The sequence below is a fragment of the Halichoeres trimaculatus genome, unplaced genomic scaffold (assembly GCF_033239565.1).
Source record: "Halichoeres trimaculatus isolate MK-OKI-2021-1 unplaced genomic scaffold, fHalTri1.1 fHalTri1_scaffold_11, whole genome shotgun sequence".
NCBI classification, from domain to species: Eukaryota; Metazoa; Chordata; class Actinopteri; order Labriformes; family Labridae; genus Halichoeres; species Halichoeres trimaculatus.
Window position 1 is genome coordinate 2,588,440 of NW_027437189.1, and position 20,000 is coordinate 2,608,439.

A 20,000-nucleotide genomic window follows, 5' to 3' on the forward strand; every position below is an offset into this window, starting at 1 on the left:
TTTACTTGAAAAAAATTCATACTGTTCCAAAATCAAGGTTATAAAATGTTATAAATGAAAGTCATTGTTTCAAGAAATCAAAGTTGTATTTAAAGAAGAAAGGTATCAATAAATTATGATTAAAGTTTACTAGTTGAAAGTCATAAGAACACTTGATTACCCTTCACAAGATTTAATTTATGGGAACAGGTGTGTAAAGTTTACAAAATTGGAATCGTAAAAAAATATGTATGCAGGTTTGCAATAATAACAATGTGAAAATATGTGATAAAAATTGAAAAGTTGATAAAAGTTGTAAAAAATCTTATTCAGAGTTTACAAGTTTCAAGTCATTGTGACACACATGTAAAGTTTACAAATTAAAGTTGTAAAACAATAATTATATAAGTTTACCATTATAATGACATTAAACTATGTAACAAAAATTGATATGAAAAATACCTGATCATAGTTTAGATTCAAGTCATTGTGACACGCATGTAAAGTTTACAAGATTAAAGTTATAAAAAATATGTATATAAGTTTATGATGATAATAACGTCACATTATATGATAAAAATTGTCAAGATGGATGTTGTAAAAATACTTGATCAGAGTTTACTAGATTCATGTTGTAATGAAACATCTCAAAATATTTTTGCTTTATTATTAAAATCTCAACCTTTGTTTTTTGTTTGTTTTGTTTTTAAACAGTGGGCAAAATCCTCAACTATAGTTTTTTTTTTCTTCGCAACCTACAGTTTTTGGTGGTTTTTAGAATCTCAGTTATCTTAATCCACTTAAGTTTGGTCTTGATGAAAAACTTCTTAAACCCAGTTTCCAGTCTATTTTCCAGTCCCCCTTCGTCTCTCCTGGACTGGTCTCTGGACCGTCTCAGGATCCGTTCAGAGAAACTTGAACAATCAAACTGAGAAGGGCAGGAGCAGTTTTCAAACGTCCCCTGTGGGAGAAATAACCTTTCCATCTGCCGCTGACATTTCCCGCTGAAGTCATTCTGTGTGTTAACAACCACTTCCTATTCTGCTGCTGCTGCTGTGGAGGACAAACACGGCTGTATACACACGTCTAATTGAACTGAAGAAGAAGAAGAAGAAAGTTTGTGTTGTGGTGCATTAAGGCGAGGGATGACAGTGTTGACACGGCGTGAGGTGTGTGTCCTCTGCTCGATTATCAGCCCGCTCTGCAAACAAAGAGCTCTGATTGTGCCGCAGCTCAAAGTGTGTTTACTGTCCCCGCTGGTCGATATCATGAGCCCGGGTTTCTACCAAGGCTTTGAGTCCTCGTCTCATATATTAACGAAGGGAAGTTAGCAGCATAACTTCCAAGTTTAATATTGTTGGAAAGGGAATCCGAGAGACTGTTAGAGGAGTAAAACATAGTTTGTAAGGAAAACATAAGATAGAAAAATAATGAAATATTCCTGTTTGTTTATTGGTTTTTGTACATGTAGTGGTCACTGCAGTCTACAGGGGGCGCTAGCTGCTCTTTAGCCCCGTTCCCGTTCACTTCCTCTGCGGTGTGACTTTAATCAGCACCTCATAAATCACCTCATCAATCCTGGCCTCTCTAATTGTCCTTTTCACTTTGTTTCCATCAGACAGAAGGTCAGTTTGCAGCTTTTTATTTATCTTACAGCGCCTCAGATTGCTGCTCGTGCTGCTCGAGCTGCTGTATTATGAGCCCCCTCCCCCTTTTCCTCCCCCGTCCTCCCCCGTCCTGCCTCGCTGTAGCAGAATTGATGAAATTGGTAATCGTTATAGACTGCTGCTTCAGAGCGGCTGACCTTCAGAGAGAGTCGGAGAGAAGACGGATGGAGGGAGCGTGAAAGAAGGAGAGAGTTTTAGTTTTAATGAACATGAAATCTTTATGGAGCAGCTTTAAACAGCAGCAGTCTCTGCAGCAACCGAACCTCAGCAGCCGAACTGAGGCTACACAGCCGAACTGAACCTCTGCAGCCGAACCGAATCTACACAGCCCGGAATAAAGTGATTTAACTGCTGATTTAAAGAAAACATCACAAAGATGAAATAAGGAAACAGGTTTCAGCAAAGTTTAAAACAGCTTCCTACACCAGCTCCTCCTCTTCTCCTGTGTCTGATTTTACCAGGGTCGTATGGATTTTAACTTGGTTCTCCATGTGTCTTAGCTGTTGCTCTCCCTGTTGTAGTTTTTCATTAACATACAGAGCGGTAAAAGAGATGAGGTGTGCTTTCCCTGCCTTCTTGCTCTTCCTGCTGTCCTTCACATGAAGTGTGGTGTGCTCTACCTTCATTTGTTTTTCATGTATGCACATTTAAGAGACAGGAGGTGTGCTCTCCCTGCCATTATTTCTTTAAAGCACGTAAAGGTGAAAAAACATGTGCCCCATCTGCCTTGGCTTAAATTCTGGCAGATGTTAAAGAGTGTTGGCCTTTGCTACTGCTCTACCTGCCTTGGATTAGGCACATTCATAATTCTTAACCCTTTGTTTTAATTTACAAATTATATTTAAAGGAACCATTCTAAACACTCAAGGTCACTATACAATTAAATAAGAACAGGCGTAAGAAGGGGTAGGTGTGCTCTCCCTGCCTTGATTTTTCATAAGTGCAAATATAAAAGAGAAGAGTGATGTTCTCCCTACCTTAATTTTTCATGTATGTAAATGCAAAAGAGAGAAGCAGTGTGCCTGCCCTGCCCAAGTTTTTCATATATGTAAATACAGAAGAGAGGAGAGGTACACCCTCCCTGCCTTGATCTTTTTTGGTTAATGTGAATGGAAAAGAGAGAAGTGTGCCCTCCCTGCCTTAATTTTTCATGTATAGAAATATAAAACATATGATAGGTGTACTCTTCCCGCCTTGATTTTTTATCAAAAAATGCAAAAGATAGTGGAGGTGTAATCTCCCTGCCTTAGTTTTTCATATATGCAAATGCGAAAGATAGTGTAGGTGTGCCCCCCCTGCCTTTGATTTAAACATATGCATATTTAAAACTGAGGTGTGCTCTTCCTGCCTTAGTTTTTAATTTATCCAAATGTAAAAGGAGAGGGGAGGTGTGCTCTCCCTGCCTTGATTTTTTATAAATGCAAATGTAAATGACGTGGGAGGTGTGCTCTCCCCGCCTCAGGCTTGTGCGTTTCTCATAATCACTCAGTAAGTTTTTTTTACAGCTTCTTCTTGTTCTTCTTTTCACGTTTCATTCCTTCCCAGCTAGGTGTTTGATTTAGCAGCTCACACTTGTTTTGATGAAGTCCCTCTGGCTCTGAAACATTCAGGAGTTTGTGTTGGTGTTGAAATTTAATGTGATGTGATCGTCTTTGTGTTGTTGCTCAGTGTTGATCTAATTGTACGATTTGCCCAGACCGAACTGCTGGGAATCGTCACGTTTTCAGCGTCTTGTTTCAGTGTTTTCAGCATCTTCTGTTGGCTGCCAGTGTGTGTGAGTGTGTGTATTTGTGTTGTATTGTGTAAGTGTGTGTGTGTAGTGGAGAAGCAGATCTGATGAATAAGTCAGCAGCAGTCAGACATGAGCTCATGATGCCCCACCGGAGTGAAACACACACAAAGAGCACGGAAGAGAATTCAACTCCACGGCTCTGTCTCCAGGAGAGCTTCTGATTAGGTCACTGCATGTGTGTGTGAGTTTGACTGTGTGTGTGTGTCACTGTGTGTGTGTGTGTGTGTGTGCGTGTCCTCGGGGCTCCATTAGCTGTGACATGCTGAGTAGAAATGGAGCGCGCTGATTCAGACGGACAGGACGAGGTGAAGACAGGAAGTGGAGAGAGCTTCAGATGAAGGTCGGAGCTGATGTTGGAGTCCTGCGGGGTGATGGGAGGGACCTGTTGGTCATGGACGCCTCAGTTGCTACGGTCACCATCCCAAAATACTCTGGCTACTTTCAGGGACACAGCTGCGACTGTGATTCTGCTCAAGGTAGCCTGAGTCTCAGTTTTACTGTAAACAGTAAGTGACACAGAGGACAAGGAGACTACTGCCAGGATGTTTGTTGAACTGAGGAGTGAGTCAGTCAGAGTTCTAGAATTCTGAGATCAAAGACAGAATTCAGCCTTTGATCTCAGAATTCTGCCTTTGATCTTTGAATTCTGCCTTTGATCTTTGAATTCTGCCTTTGATCCCAGAATTCAGCCTTTGATCCCAGAATTCAGCCTTTGATCTCAGAATTCTGCCTTTGATCTTTGAATTCTGCCTTTGATCTAAGAATTCTCCCTTTGATCTTTGAATTCTGCCTTTGTTCTTTGAATTCTCCCTTTGATCTCAGAATTCTTAAGATTAACTAATTTCTGAAATCAAGGACGTAATCAATCTTTAGAATTCTGGAACGAAGGTCAGAATTCTGTCTCCTGACTGAACCGTGACTTTTAGCTTCTTCCTTTAAAGGAATATTTCACCCAAAGAATGATATGCCTTCATTTTCTACTCACCCCCATGCTGAGCAACACTCTGGAGCACTTTTTTGATGTCTCAAATGCAGCCGGAGATCTGGGGAGATTTTCACTGTCAACAAACTTCCATCTAACAGGGGCCAATGGCGCTCGAAAAAAAAGTTCCAGAAAAGTCCACAAAAACGTGCCTATTTTCCTTCAGACTGCTCGTCCGCTGTAATCCCAGTGTCCTGAGTGGGTAACGTCCAGAATTAATTTGAAACGAGGCCATTTAGTACATTTTTAGAGCCTGAACAGTGCTATATCGTTCTTCCGCAGTGCACATCTACGCACGCTCCCTGAACTATGGAAGCCGCGGCAGACCAAGCCAGACGCTTGCGTGCTTTCAGGGACTACTGTGCTAAATTGCAAGCGTAGAAGAAGAAGTTCCGTTGTTTACAGTCCGTGACCGAGCTGTAGACAATCACAAAAGTGGTTGGTTACTGTTTTAAAACTTTGAAACAAAGAAAAAAAAACAGACTGAACAGATTGATTGAAGCACCAAAAATGTACTAAATGTCCTCGTTTCAAATTAATTACGGACGTTACCCGCTCAGGACACTTGGATTACAGCGGACGAGCAGTATGAAGAAAAATAGGCACGTTTTTGTGGACTTTTATGGACCTTTCTCTTTCGGCGCCATCAGCCCCTGTCAGATGGAAGTTTGTTGACGGATCTCCGGCTGCATTTGAGACATCAAAAAAGTGCTCCAGAGTGTTGCTCAGCATGAGGGTGAGTAGAAAATGAAGGCATATCATTCTTTGGGTGAAATATTCCTTTAAGCCTCTGGAAATAAAAAAAAAAAACAAAAACATATCAGGAATGGCAGGTGAGATTGAATCAGACACGGCAGCTTCAGTGGATGTTTAAGGCGACTGGAAACACTCGTGAAATATTAAACGGGCTGCCAAACAACATGGCATCAGAGTAGGCATGGAAACAAAAACAGGACAGGATTTTAACGTTCAATTATTGATGCCGAAAAAAAAGGTCGATCTCAGCGTCTGAGGGAGATTTAACCGAGAAGCTCGCCTCGTTTTATAGACGTCAAGTAAAGAAGTGTCTCAGCTGAGTGGTCATGGCAGAAATATTCAGTTACATAAAAACTGAGAGAGATATTCAGGTAAAGGTGTTCTAGACCCAACCAGGAGGGAGGGAGGGAGAGATAAGGAAAGGAGACAAGGTAGGACAGGAAGGGGAGAGGAGAGGAGAGGAGGGGGATGAGGGGCAGAAACAAGACGGCGCAGAAGATTTTCAGTGAAGCATGAAATGAGAACTGGAGGATTTTGTTGGTGGAAAACACACACACACACACACACACACACACACACACACACACACACACACACACACACACACAGCTACAGCGATAGGGATGAGACATTTCAGGAGGGGTTCAGTGATGTGATATGGGGTCAGAATTTTAAATGCTGAGACTGTGTGTGTGTGTGTGTGTGTGTGTGTGTGTGTGTGTGTGTGTGTGTGTGTGTGTGTGTGTGTGTGGCACCCATCATCAGTAAACAGCAGCAGAATGTTGAAACAGGAGACTCTCAGATGTTTGTTAAACCTGTAGACTGAGAGACTTTGGATCGAAATGGAATGCAGCCAATGTCTTTAAGAGATCAGAGATCCGGCCAATCAGAGTAAAGGGGGCTTGTGGAGCAGGGAGCCTTAAAGAGACAGACCTTTTTCTTCTCACACAGATCTTTGACTCTTCTGCAGTGGCTCCTTGTAGCTTTAAGGAATATAATTGAAATAAAGAATAGTTAATTTTCTTCCAGAGAGTTTTGATGATTAAAGACACTGACACTAAATAAAATCCTGTGTTAACATTTAGTTGAACTAAATCTTCATCCCATCTGTCAATAAAGCCTGCCACCGCTCTACTTCACCTCCTACAACATCAACAGCCCACCAACTTTCCATGCACCTGTGGCTAACCTCAAGTTTTACAGCCCTGGGAAGATAACTACATCTACAAAAAGACTCATCTGGAAGAAAATACTGATTTTAATTCTGAGTGGATGGATTCATTTCACTGACAACGTATCAGATTAATATACATGACTGATCTGTGGGGAGTCATTTGCAAATAATATGCGATGTTATCAACACATCATCAAATTCAAGTATTCTTTCAAAATTATTTATTTATTTATTTATTTTTACAAATGTATTTAATAAGTATGCATCAATTTTAGGGGATATGTGTTATTTCAAACTTATTGAAATTATTGTACATTTTTGAATTTTTTTTTTTTTTTTTGCAAATTTTTGAAATAAAAAACATATTTTGTATTTTTTTGTTTAAAAAAAAATTGATTTTTTTGCATTTCTTATTTAAAAAAAAATATATAAAATATATATTTTGCAATTGTGAAAATTTTCAAAATTGTTCAAAAGTTCTGGAAAATGCACTTAGTTCAAAATTGTTTGAAATTTTAGCAATTTTTTTTTAAATCTACAATTTGAAAAGTTTTTAAAAAAGAATTCGATTTTTTTGAAATTTTTTAAGCTTTGTTAAAAAAAAAAATGAACCTAAAACTTAGACATCACATCAATTTCATAAATCAAAAAAACTTCTTGATTAGATAATAATTTACAAAAATTTGTTCATCCAGAGGGCTGGCCAATCAGAGAGATGGGGGTTTGTGGATCTTAAAGAGACAGCAGCTATGAAGGGTTTCAAACAGAGGCTTTAATTTGAGTTTTCTTATGCACAAGGGAGAGAAAAATAAGGATTTTTTTGAGCTGTGAATCATGTAAAGATACTACCAGGTTTCAAAAAGGAAAGAATTAAGACTAAAAAAACCCCACCATATATACCCCTCTTTAACGTTACAAACTCTCCCTTTGTATACAGGATTAATATGTGGAGAGTCATTAGTAAATGATATGTGATGTTATCAACACGTCATCAAATTCAAGTATTCTTTCAAAAATTGTTAATTTTTGCAATTTTTTAAAATATGTATGTTAATTTATGTTTGTAATTTTAAACTTGTTGAAATTGTTGTAATTTTTTAAAATTATTCTTTTGCAAATTTTTGAAAAAAAAAACATTTTGTATATATTTTATCACAAAAAAAAATTTTTTTTGCAAAAAAAATAGTATAACACATGTTTTGCAATTGTGTAAAATTTCAAAATTGCTTGAAATTTTTGCACATTTTTTAAAATCTACAATTTGAAGTTTTTTAAAAAATAATCTAATATTTCGATTTTTTTTTTGCAGTTTTTTTAGGAAAAAAAAAAACTAACTAAAACTTAGACATCACATTTTGATTTTAGATAGATTTTTTAATAAATTCTTGATTTTAGATAGATTTTATCGATGTAGATTTGTATTTACTCCAAAGTGTGTATCGTGAAGATAAAGTAGATTTTGCGGCTCTGGAACGACTTTAATCCAGGTCATCTAAAGCAAAATGGCCAAAATACGAATGTTTTATTTTTGCTGACAAAGAGTGGAGTTAAATGTTTAACACATATTTTTGAGAGCTTCATAAAATGTGCTGAAATAATGGAGTCATGGTATAGGGGCCCCAGAGGGCTGGCCAATCAGAGGGAAGGGGGTTTGTGGAGACAGACTTAAAGAGACATGTCCAAAATGAAGGGTTTCAAAAAGAGGCTGAAATTTGAGTTTTCCAAAACACCAGGGAGTGAAAAATAGAATTTTTCAAGCTGTGAATCATGTAAAGATAACACAAAGGTACAAGGACAGAATAAAGACTTAAAAAAACACTATATATACCCCTCTTTAACGTCACAAACTCCCCCTTTAACTCTGCAGGCTGTTTTGGACGATGCTGTATCTCACAGTACAAAGATGATGAAATATCTCTGACAAACACGACTTCTGAACACCTTTCATTCGATCCTAGCTTCCTGTGTTTCCACACGGACGCTGCGCTCTCTGTGTTTTGTCAGAAAAAGAAGTGAGTCACTTTTTCGCCGCAAAAAGACGCTTTTCATCCCGACTCAGAGAGCTGCAGCCGCCCACAGATTAAAGCTGGACCCCAGAGTCCCAGAGACCAGGTTCAGGTTCAGGTCCCCGACCTGCCTCAAGACCTCTCCTGTGTGTGGTCCTATTATCCTCCACTGCCTGCCGGCACACACTCACACACACACACACACACACTCACACACACGCTGACCCCCTCCCTAAAAAACAGACCACCAGCCCGGCTAATTGGAGATGTTGTATCACCTCCCTCGTGTCTTTTGCTCTTTCTGTTTCTTTCACATTCACACACACACACACACACACACTCTCTCGCCAACAAAAAGACACACACACACACGCATGCACACACACACTCTTTTTCACTCACACTCACACACACACACACACACACACACAGCGACCCAGTGGGAATTGGCAGCTCGGAGCGAATTGAGAGAGAAGGCAGAAAGTCATTACTTCTCTGACTAGATTGTGTGTGCGTGTGTGTGTGTGTGTGTGTGTGTGTGTGTGTGTGTGTGTGTGTGTGTGTGTGTGTGTGTGTAATCCTGCCATCAGTATGCCGGTCATGCTTTTGCAACAGAGGGGAGGAAATTGAAGCGAGAGGAGGGAGAATAAGAGGGGAGGGGGGCGGCGGTCCAACATGGAGCTCTTTTGATTACAGATGGTAAATGTGCCTTCAGTCACCTCCTCCTCTCCTCCTCTTTCACCTCCTCCTCCTCCTCCTCCTCCTCTCCTCCTCCTGGCTCCTCTCACTTGAGGGATTTGAGTCATACGTGAGAGGAATCACTGACCGAGCCACGAGTGTGTGTGAGTCTGTATATGTGTGTTATTTTTACAGTGTGTGTGTGTGTGTGCGTGTCTTTTTTTGGAGGCGGGGTCACCGAGGTCGTCTCCAGGAAGTGTAATCTATAAGAACACTCTCAGCTACCTGCAGCTGCTGTAGTTCACCGTGTTTCATTATTTTCTGTCGTCAAATCGTCCAAACTTAAAGTTCACCCTGCTCACCTTCATCACCTGAGGATGAGGATGATGAAGATGAAGGTGTGTTCAGCGGTTGGAGGAAACTTAAAGGGATTTTACAGAAAGATCCACCAGAGAGGAGAGGTCTCACTCTGTCGGAGTTTCAGGAACTCTTTGATTCATTCAGACTAAATTAACAAAGGAAATTCTGACTGATGTAGAAACTTTTTTATTTTATTATTTAATTTTTGAAGATTTTTAAGTCTTCTCCAGTTTAACATCTTGATATCTAAACATCATCATAAATGCTTAAATGACTGCCATGTTTAAATCTCCAGTTGACTTTGTGAAGCAGCTTTCTTTTTGTTTGGAAAGTGGCGTCACCAAACAGCAGGAAGTAGCTGTCGTAATGAAACTGTGTTAATGTTGTCTTCTTCGTTGGATGGATTTATTTAACAGGCAGTGTGCCAGCATGATATACATGCTTGATATGTAGGAGAGACATGTGCAAAGTTATCAACACGTCATCAAATTAAAGTAAATATATGTTTATTTTTGCAGATAATTGAAATTTTAGACTGTTTGACATTAAAGTAAATTTTGGAAATTTCTTTTCTTTTTTTTTTTTTGTAATTTTTTAACTAAATTTTTTTTTTGAAAATTTCCAAATCATTAATATTTTTTGAAATTTTAAAATTTTAAACTATTCATTTTTATGCAATTGTTGAAAATTTCCCAATGTGTGAAAGTTATGGAAATTATAAATGTAAATATATATAAATTTTGCAGATAATGGAAGTTTTAAACTTGTTTAAAATTGTTGTAAATTTTAGAATTTTTTTTATTTGACTTTTTTTTTTTGCAAATTTTTGAAATAAAAAATCATTTTGAAAATTTCTATATCATTAAAAAAATTGAAATATTTACAATAATAAATATTTATTTTTATGCAATAGTTGAAAAATTCACAATGTTTGAAAGTTTAGGCAGTTTTTTTATTTTTCAAAATTGCAAATTTTTGAAATCTGCAATTTCAAAAGGTTATTTATTTAATCTTTGCGAAGTCCCCCCCCCCCAAAAAAAACCTACATCACTTGTTAGATTTTAAAAATTAGAAAAAAAAGTTTTGCTGGGTTAATGGGGTTAGCTAACTTAGCGACTCATTCTGTGTTTGTGACTCAATCTAGACTCAGATCAGCGGCAGATGCTTGATGAAAGATGTTTTCAACGTCAGCTGACCGTCTGAGTCACCAGCTGAGCTCGCCGTCGCCCTGAAAGCAGAACGAGTTTCCATCTTTCCACTTCTGCTAACGTGTCTCCTCTTTGTTTGTGTCTGCAGGTCTGGACTCAGCTGGAGACGCCAAACACAGACACACACTCCAGGTAAAAACCTCTTCCTCTTCTGCTTTACTTCACAGACGTGTGTGAGTGATGGTTAACAAAAAAATAAATAAAGGGAAGCTTCTCTGGCCTCTGTGGAGCTCAGACTGAAGACTCAGCACCATTACCAAATGTTTAATCTCTTCTTTTCTCTATAAATTGAATAATCTCTCACCTCCAGATCAAACAGGAAGCTTGAGTTAAGTTTTCATTCATGGTGGAGCATCAGGAGATCGTATCTCTGCCGTGTTGATCGTAGTTAAAAGCTTCTCTGACGTTATCCTGAGCGCTGTTATCTCAGGACGATAAAAGATAAACAAGAGCTCCACCAAAAACTTCCAGAGATCCTAAAATGATGCAACGTCTCACTCTGAGCGTAAGAAAAGCTGTTATCTCCACACACACATCGGGGTCCTGAAGTTGTGATGAGGAGTTTTTTGGTCGGAGTGGAGGTGTGGTTGGATTGCAGCGAGATTGCAAAGTGTGTGTGTTGTTGTGTGAGTGTAAGTGTGTGTGTGTGAGTGTGTGTTTCCTGGTTGTGACCCAGTAACAGGAGCTTCACACACTCTCACATTCCTGATTAACGATGCAGGTTGGATCCAAACAATGAAAACACACACATGCAGCACGATTCATTTCCATTATAACACACACACACACACACACACACACACACCCACACACAGTGTGTCACGCTTGATGACCTCACATCAGAGCGCACGGAGGGACACATGGTGCGTTCAAGGACACAAACAGCTGACATCTTTCACACTCAGGAGGAAAAGCTAAAATCATGGGACCAGAGAGTGTACAGACGTTTCAGTGAGTCGCAGGATTGTGCCGATTTTTGCACCAAAGAGACGACACATGGTGCAGGAAGTGTTAAATGCGCCGCAAACTGCACCGCAGAGCACGTAACCTCTGTGTGTGTTTTTTTTAAAGACATTTATTACACAGAGTTTTGGGAATCAGACTTGAGACAGAGCAGAAAGCGACGAAATGAGGCGCAATTCTTGGTGCAATTAGCGGCCGCGTTCCATTCTCTGTGAAAAGCTTCTTGCTCATCAAACATTATGGGCTCTAATTTTGTAGAGCAGGCGCAAGCGCAGGCGCACCTGCCCTGCGCCAGCCTTCACTGCACAGACAGGGTGTGACCGGCGCACTTTACAAGTTTCCTGCAGTGCCAAGAGAGGCGCAGTTAAGGCGCAGAGGAGCACAGAGCTGCGCGTCCACGCCTCCCTCCGCGCGCAGTTACACCCATCGCTGCGCAGGCGGTCTACCAAATTGTCAAATTGGCAGCGCACGGTGGTGTGCTGCACGAAATTAACACTGCGCGGGGTGCGCCAGGCTTGCGCCCCCTGCACTGCGCCACAAAATTAGAGCCCTAAGAGTCAACAACTTTGCTCCTGTTTGCAGCACAAACAAACATTTCCTCCCTTTATTCCTGGTGCAAATGTGTCAACATGTCACTCCTACGGGCACAGCGTGTTTGCCGTCAGGAGATGAAATGTAAAAGCGAAAAGTTCGACAAACAGCCTGAAAACTTCCATTTAGCATCAAGCTGTGGAGGCAAAACAAAAAGGAAACAGGCTGCTGTGGGTGCTCCTGTGTTATCTTTCTATATGATGCTATAAAAACAGAAAAGTGTGTATGAGAAAAAGAGTGTGTGTGTGTGTGTGTGTCAAAGAGTGAAGAGGAATCCGTTTGTTTGTGCAGCCTCAACAGAAAAAACAAAACAAAAAAAACAGCGTTTGTTTCCCTGCAGATGATTCAGGTTCAACAGAGATGACCTGCACTCCTCCACATTCCTCCGTGTGTGTGTGTGAGTGTGTGTGTGTGTGTGTTTTCCTACATGTGTTTCTGATCACGGAGCACAGACACGGAGAGGAGGGTGAGAAATCTCAGGAGTCGTGACTCTGACGTGCTAACATCATCTCCACTTCAGGAAAGCGAGGTTATCGTCTGAAAACGAGATGGATTGTTTTTAATGTTGATGTCAGATAGTTGACCTTTGACCCCTCCTCCTGTTGTGTATGTGGAGAGTTCCGGAACTCCTCCTTTAAGGCCAAGGGCAGAGTTCCGGAATTCTTCAGTTGTGTTCAGAATTCTAAGATGATCAGGATCATGGTGGAATTCGTAAAGTTAACAAGAAAGTCCCGCCCTCGAAGGCAGTGAACCAATCACAGCGCGTCTTTCCATTCCCATACACTCAGACATTTCCTGCCTGGTCGGCTGTTTCTGTTCAGTTTTTTGAGGTTTTTCTGAGATTTTCAGTTTCAAAATGGTCAAACTTTGTTCATGGGGAACATGTAACTCTGACGCAAGGTATCCTGAGAGTCTGAGTGACGGGGTGTGTTTTTAACCCTGAACCAAATGAAGAGTAGGTTTCCATCTGCTGTAACCTGACATCATTTCTGAGGCAGCAGGTTGTGACTTTGCTGTAAGGAAATATAAAGTTATCTTTAACACTAGAACCACCACTGCAGTCTGATGGACACTTTGGGATTTTCTCTAACTTTAGCTGAAGTTAAGCTAGCATTAGCTCCTAGCTGTGTTGTTCATCATGTCTCTTTGTTTGCTGGGAGTTCATTGGCCTGTTTTGTTCTTTAGTGACTGTACATCATTGTTAGCTGTTGTCCAAAGGGCTCTAGTTAAGCTACCGTTAGCTTCTGGAGCTCAGCTTCATTAGCTTACCTGTATTAGCCGAGATAACAAAGGTTGTCAAACGTTGTGCTGAATGATTCAGTGTAAATCCTGTAGCTCCAAACTAACAGAGACAGTCTTGGAGGTTATATTTTTGTCCTGACTAATGCTTATCCTCTATATTTTTGTCTGAGATGCTAATGCTAACCAGATACATTAAAATGATTCATATCTCCCTCCAATGTGGACTTTAGAGCCTTTTGGTGACTGAAAGATGATCTGTGGTCTTTCTGTCTCCATAAATCATCAACAGCATCCTGAGAAATGTCTCCTACTGTGACACTTGTTAGGGATGCGTGGCTTAGCCATTGGTCAATTGAATGTTCTAGTTCAGGGGTCTTCAACCTGTGGCTCTTTGACTCTTTTGCAGTGGCTCCTTGTAGCTTTAAAAAATATTATTTATAGAGATTTTTTTGTAATATTTCTTAAAGAGGGTATTAATGACCAACACATACACTAAACATAATCACAATTTAACATTTTGTTGTACTAAATATGTAGAACCTCTTGCAAAAAAGCTTTTACCTGTTTTGTGATTTTTTTCTTTTTTGAAATTTTGGGAATTTTTTTTTATGTCAACTTTTTACATTTTTTTTTTCAAATTTAGAAAAAAGGTGATTTTGCAATTTTTTTTATTTTGTAACTTATGCAATTTTTTTTAATTTTCTACACTTTTTTAAAGAAAATTAAGCAAATTTTTGAAATTGCATAATTTAGCTTCATCAAATGTTTTGAAATTAAAAAAAATTTGCTAGTATTTTTTGCACATTTTTTTATTTCATGTTTTAAGAAATTTTTCAAATCTTGTTCAGACAATTATTCACTAGATTTTTACTTTGTTTAGAATTTTATGTATTTTTTTGTCTTTATTGTGAAGACGAAGTATGTTTTGCGGCTTTCGAAATGTTTTCACCCAGGTGAGCTGAGGCAAAATGGCTCTTTTGAAAGTAAAGGTTGCAAACCCCTGTTCTAGCTGATGAGGAGGCGAGTTGTGTTTGTTCTTTCAAGGAACTAAATCAGTCAGGACAACTTTTCCCAGGATGCATAGCGATGAGGTGATGTATGTATTTGTAGTTTGAAAGATGACACCAGTCAAACTTTGTGCAGGACTGTGAGTTAAAGTTTTAACGTCCTTAAGGTACGAACAGGTCAGATGTTCATCAGGGACTCTTTGGATCTGCATCAGTGTTGCTTCATTTATCACTTTCACTCACACACACACACACACACACACTCACACACACACACACACACACTCACACATGGAGTCAAGTCGTCATAAATCAAAACTTGAAGCCGCTGTGTCGACAGAACAATAAGTCTCCTGACTGCAGCGACCACAGGGACGTGTGAGTGTGTGTTTGGTTGAATGTTGAGTACTGTCTCTTTAAGAAACATCCAGGCCCTTTGGAACTCTGAAGCTAACATTCCGGAATGTTCCTCCAAAAATCATAGAACAGAAAAAGACATTTCTGATTGGTTGATGTCAGTTAATGATGCTCACCAATCAGTGATGTCACAGATTGAGTCCTTCTGGTGTGACTCTCAGAGAATCCTGGGATTACGCCGACTCACGGTGACCTCACAGTCTGGATCTCCTCTGACGTGGATTCAAATCTCAGAGGAAATCAATTGCAAAATTCAAATCTTGTTCCCCGCTGGTGTTAGCTCTGATCTGAGAGCTGATTGGCTGACTCGGCTTAATGTTCAAACAAATATAGCATCTCAAGCCCCGCCCCCTTTGAGCTCTCAGGCGATCAGGTCCAACTCTGCAGGAACTCATCATCAGACCTCGTGTGTTTAATAACCTGAAGCTGCAGAACATCAATATTCAGCAGAGTCTCATCACATCTTAGTGTGTGTGTGTGTGTGTGTGTGTGTGTGTGTGTGTGTGTGTGTGTGTCTATAGGAGCATCAGGGCTGTATATAAATGTGTGTTTGCAGAGGTGTGTGTGTGTCCAGTGGTCACTCCCAGCAGAGCTCTCCTGCTCTCGTCTATTTCTGTCTCTGAGTGGGCTGGATGGATGAACTGCCCGGAGGGATGGAGAGAGGGATGAAAGGAGAAAGGGAGAGAGCCTGGAAATAGAGGAGGTGGAGGAGAAGGTGGAGGAGGAGGTGGAGGAGTGAAGGAGATGTATTTTCGTCCTGTCTTGTTTTGATCGACCTGTGTCGCTCCGCAGGGCTCTCTGTCCAAAACCTGCTTTGTTCACAGCTCGTTATGAACTAATTGGAGAGACAGAAAGAAAGAGACGATAAGGGATGAAGGAGGCATAGAAAAAATAAAGGTGCAGTTCCCTGAGTGTCCACTAGAGTCTGTGTCCAGCAGTGGGTCAGTCCCCATAGAGCTCCATGTTAAAAACTTAACCGAAATAAACATGTGTACAGCTTGGTAAAGAACCAGGGGCGGTCTTAAAGGTGGGCCTAGGGGTCCCAGGCCCACCCTAAACTTTTCTTAAACAAAACAAAACAAAACAAAAAAAACAGAATATACTTTTTTTTTTTTTTAACAGGTATAAAAAACGTACAGTGGCATATTGCATTCACCTGAAAAAAAAAAAAACTCTTGTTTTTATGACAGAACTATCTCTAAAAAAACCAGATTTTTTGAATTTCCTGTTTTTTTGAAGATACATTTCATAAAAACAAGAACCTGAAGTAAAAGAATTCCTGAAAATCTCATATCACCGATCATCTCAATGAAGAAACATGAAACATATAATTGTTACTGAAAACACAAATGCATCATGGGAAATCCTGTTTTCACAAGATATTATCTCGTAAAAACAGAAAAACCTAAAATAAATAAATTCCTGTTTTTATGAGATAGCTATTTTGTAAAAACAAAAGGATTTTTTTTCTACAGTCTATAATAAATGGAAAGCGGTGGCGGCGGCGCTACCCGGTGGTGCATCAGAGCACTACACTTTAGTCAGTACCATGGAGAGCAATCGCAGGTAGATCTGTCCCCATCACAAAAAAATCTTAAAAATGCATTTAAATAATAAAGGAGCAAAAAAAAAACAGATCCTCTTCAAATGACACATCAGTTGTTTTTACAAATTTAAATCGTGATCTACCAGTTTTTGTAGTTTAAGGCCCGCCCAAAACTGAAATCCTGGCTCCGTCCCTGTAAAAAACAAACGTTCATGTGGCGTTTGGAGAAAACACGATCAGGTGTGTTGAAGGGGACTGTAAATTCGTGATGCACCTTTTCCCTTTTTGCTCCTAGCGTTTTCCTGTAGATACAGATTTGCACGAGAAACCACAGAAGAAGAGATGAGGTCAGCTGAGAGGGGAGTCAAGTTTAACAACAACAACAACAACAAACTGAATGTGAAACACCGTCTCCTGAGCTGAGAGGAGCTGACTCCAGCTGGATCAGGGGAGCAGGTTTCTGGCAGCACGAGGCAGAAACACAAACTGAAGATGAGGAGAAATGAAAACATGTGTCCAGGTGTTCGGAGCCGCACATGCTTCAACATGAAAATCTAAATGTCAGCTCCCTCTGACCGCGTCACCGAGGCATTTATCGGCAGAGTCAGCCTCTCTCCTGTCTGTACTCGTCTCTGCGACGCCACGTTTGGTATGTGGGAAATCTGAGCGCGTCATCATTAAAACTGGCACGAAGACGAGCGGCTACAGTCGCTAAATGAGTAGTCTTTGAGTCTGACAGAGAACTGAACTGAAAAGTTCACCCTACAGTAGTGTTAGCTTTAGCTTTAGCTGGTTGTTAGCATCCTCACAACTTTCCAAAACAATGAACAGTGACAACTCAAATGTGTATTATGTGAGATGCTTGCATGCTAATGCTTGAGCAGCACTCTACTTTTTGATTTTATCCAGGCTTATCACTATGGTTACATTTCACCACTAATATGAGCACACAACACATGATAATGCTAACACAACAATATCTCAAATCATGATAAAGCTAACATGTAGGAGCTATTGTTAGCCATGTTTCTATCAAACTGATGTGTCAAAAATGCTAAGTGGACATTTAGCTTAATTAAATTGTATTAGCCTCCATGCTAACAGTCCAGTGTATGATGTCATAATACACCCCTGATATGATAAGGTAGGAACTTGGCACTATGCTAGCATGCTAATCTTTAAACTTTTCCACTGATAATATGCTGAAACTTTAACCTGTCACTGCTAAAACATTGAGGTGTATATTTCAAATTTAGCTGATATGCTAATAAGCTAAGGCTTCAACTCTTAACTTTAGGTGTTGCTAACTGATAAGTTCATCATTTCCATAACCTAATAACTACGACAAATCATACGTTGCTGTTGCTAAGGTATGAACTAGCTATATTGCTATTTGACACCAGATTTCTTCAAATTATTGTAAAACTGTTAGCTGGAGGTTTAGCTTTTTCTCTGTAGCATTCTTGAATCCTGGCTAAATGACATTCTGTAGTCATTGATATAAATGCTAACATATTTACATTGCTAAATATACTCAAAGGCTTCAACTTTCCACACTAACAAGCTAACATTTCCTGTTTTTGTTTAGCTTGTATGCTAACGAAGATGTGACATGAAGCTAAACTGCTAATGTTTTATGTTGTTATACTTAGATTGTGCTAGGATTCCAGTTAGCCATGTTGCTAGTATTCAACAGTTCAGTTTGTTTTGGGCTAATACTAATTTTTGCTAATATCTTATGTTGTTATATTGCTGATATGCTATGATATGCAGTGTTTCCCACAGGATTTTAAGAGACTGTGGTGGCAGGGTCGCTGACCCTCGGCGGTTTTAATGTGTGTGTACGTTTTTAAGCGCGATGTATCGCCCTTACAGTAAGTGCAGTTTGGGACCATGGACATGAACGTACGCTGATAAATAAGAACTTACAAAGGCATATCAGAAATATTTTAAATTTGATTCAGAAACAAAACCAAAAACTCACTTACTCACAATATTTTGAAAAATTTACTGAACAGCATTTCAACAACAGGTTATTTACACTATTACCATGATCTGTGATCCGTTATCAGGCTACTGAGACGGTAGCCTACCCTTATTCTTCTTCTCTCTGCTCCCTTATCTGGATTTAGGACTGTTGTGTTTTCATTATTTTTTTTCTACAGTGACTGCAAAAAATAGTTTAAATAAATAAAGATGCCTAAATTTGCTAAGGCCCACTTCATCACAAAATGTAGCCTAAATCAATGCAAGATCATTTTCTGACTGATATTTCCTGATATTGCTGTGTATCTGGCTTTGAGAGAAATTCAGCTTCTTCCATGCTCTCTCCGTATGTTGTGTTCACCATCTTACGCTGATGTCGCTATAAAATCCCACAGCGCACATGGCTACTTAATATGCACGTACTGATTTGCATTGACCATATATGGTTATGTTCGGGCGTGCTGAAGGCGGGAAACGAGGTGTGTTCACGTCACCGCATTTAGGCTGTTCTCGGCGCGGTGTGGTTTATCACAGGGAATAGCGTGCAGCCGTGTGTACACAGAGTTTGATAGATCTGAAAAGAGTGTATATATTTTGGTCGTATGCACGTTTTGCCTTTTCGTCGTAAGTGAAACTTAAGAGGACTTTTACACGCTGTAAAAAATGAGGCCCCAGGAGAGGAGACCATGAAATAATAAGCCGCGTCACCTCGTTGGGATGGTAACAGGTGATTGTACTGTGTGCCTGCACTGACTCTGAATGCGCTATGATATTAAAACAGTGTGGTCGCTCTCGTTACTGAAACTCTGGAACCGAGACATGCGCTGTGCAGCCGGTCCTCTTCCAGTGAAGGGAGGCAGACAGCGCAGTGAGCTACTGTGGCCACGGCTGCAGTTAGCATGAGCGCTAATGCCCAAAAATGCACGTACCTCAGAGTCAGACGCCCCGCTTCAGTGTTGCTGGAATCTGGTTTGCGTCAAACGTATCAAGTAGGCCTAAAGAGCGACGTGTATGAGCGTGACCAGTGCGCGCGCACTCTTGTTCTTGCTTGTACGTGCGGTAGGAAATTACAGCTGTGCAATGATCTGACCGAGTGACGGATCGTATTTTTTTCTCCATATGAGACTGTGGCGGGGCCAAATGAGACTGTGGCGGGCCGCCACAGTCTAATTAATTAATGGGAAACACTGATATGCTATGTTGTTACAGTAGCGAAATGCTACATGACTATTTTGGAAGTTTCGACATGTTTTGCAACAGCCATTTGGCACAAGTAGTTTGTTGCGTTTTTGCTAATTTTTGCAAACTTCTATTGCTGCTAGCTTTAGCTCTGAAGTTGTGGTTTTGCTAACATTTTAACTTTTCGTGTTTCTTTGAATGACTGCTAATTTGGCAGATTTGTAGCTTGAAATTTTCAAACATGGCCACCTTTAAACTTCTTTTAGCGCTAAGCCTGTCATATTGCTAGTCTCCACTTCTGATGGTGAGAAATTCACTTAGGGAGACGCGCTACAGCTGTGGATTAAACTTCTTATTGCTCTCAAGTGGATAAAGTCTAGCATAGCATCAATGCTAACGTTTTATGTTTTCAGGGCTGAAGTTTTATGGTTTAAAGATGTTTTTCTGAGGTTTTTGTGTGTTTGTGT

The 20,000-nt window shown here is 40.0% G+C and overlaps 1 protein-coding gene across 4 annotated transcripts in view; it reads left to right on the forward strand.

The window, feature by feature from the left end:
• sulf2b (sulfatase 2b) overlaps positions 1-20,000 on the forward strand; it is an 87,297-nt gene that overhangs the window by 12,306 nt on the left and 54,991 nt on the right. For all 4 annotated transcript variants that reach the window (XM_074680943.1, XM_074680946.1, XM_074680945.1 and 1 more), the window contains exon 2: positions 10,691-10,734. The gene's annotated coding sequence lies outside the window, so the exon portion shown is untranslated. The remainder of the gene's footprint in view (positions 1-10,690; positions 10,735-20,000) is intronic.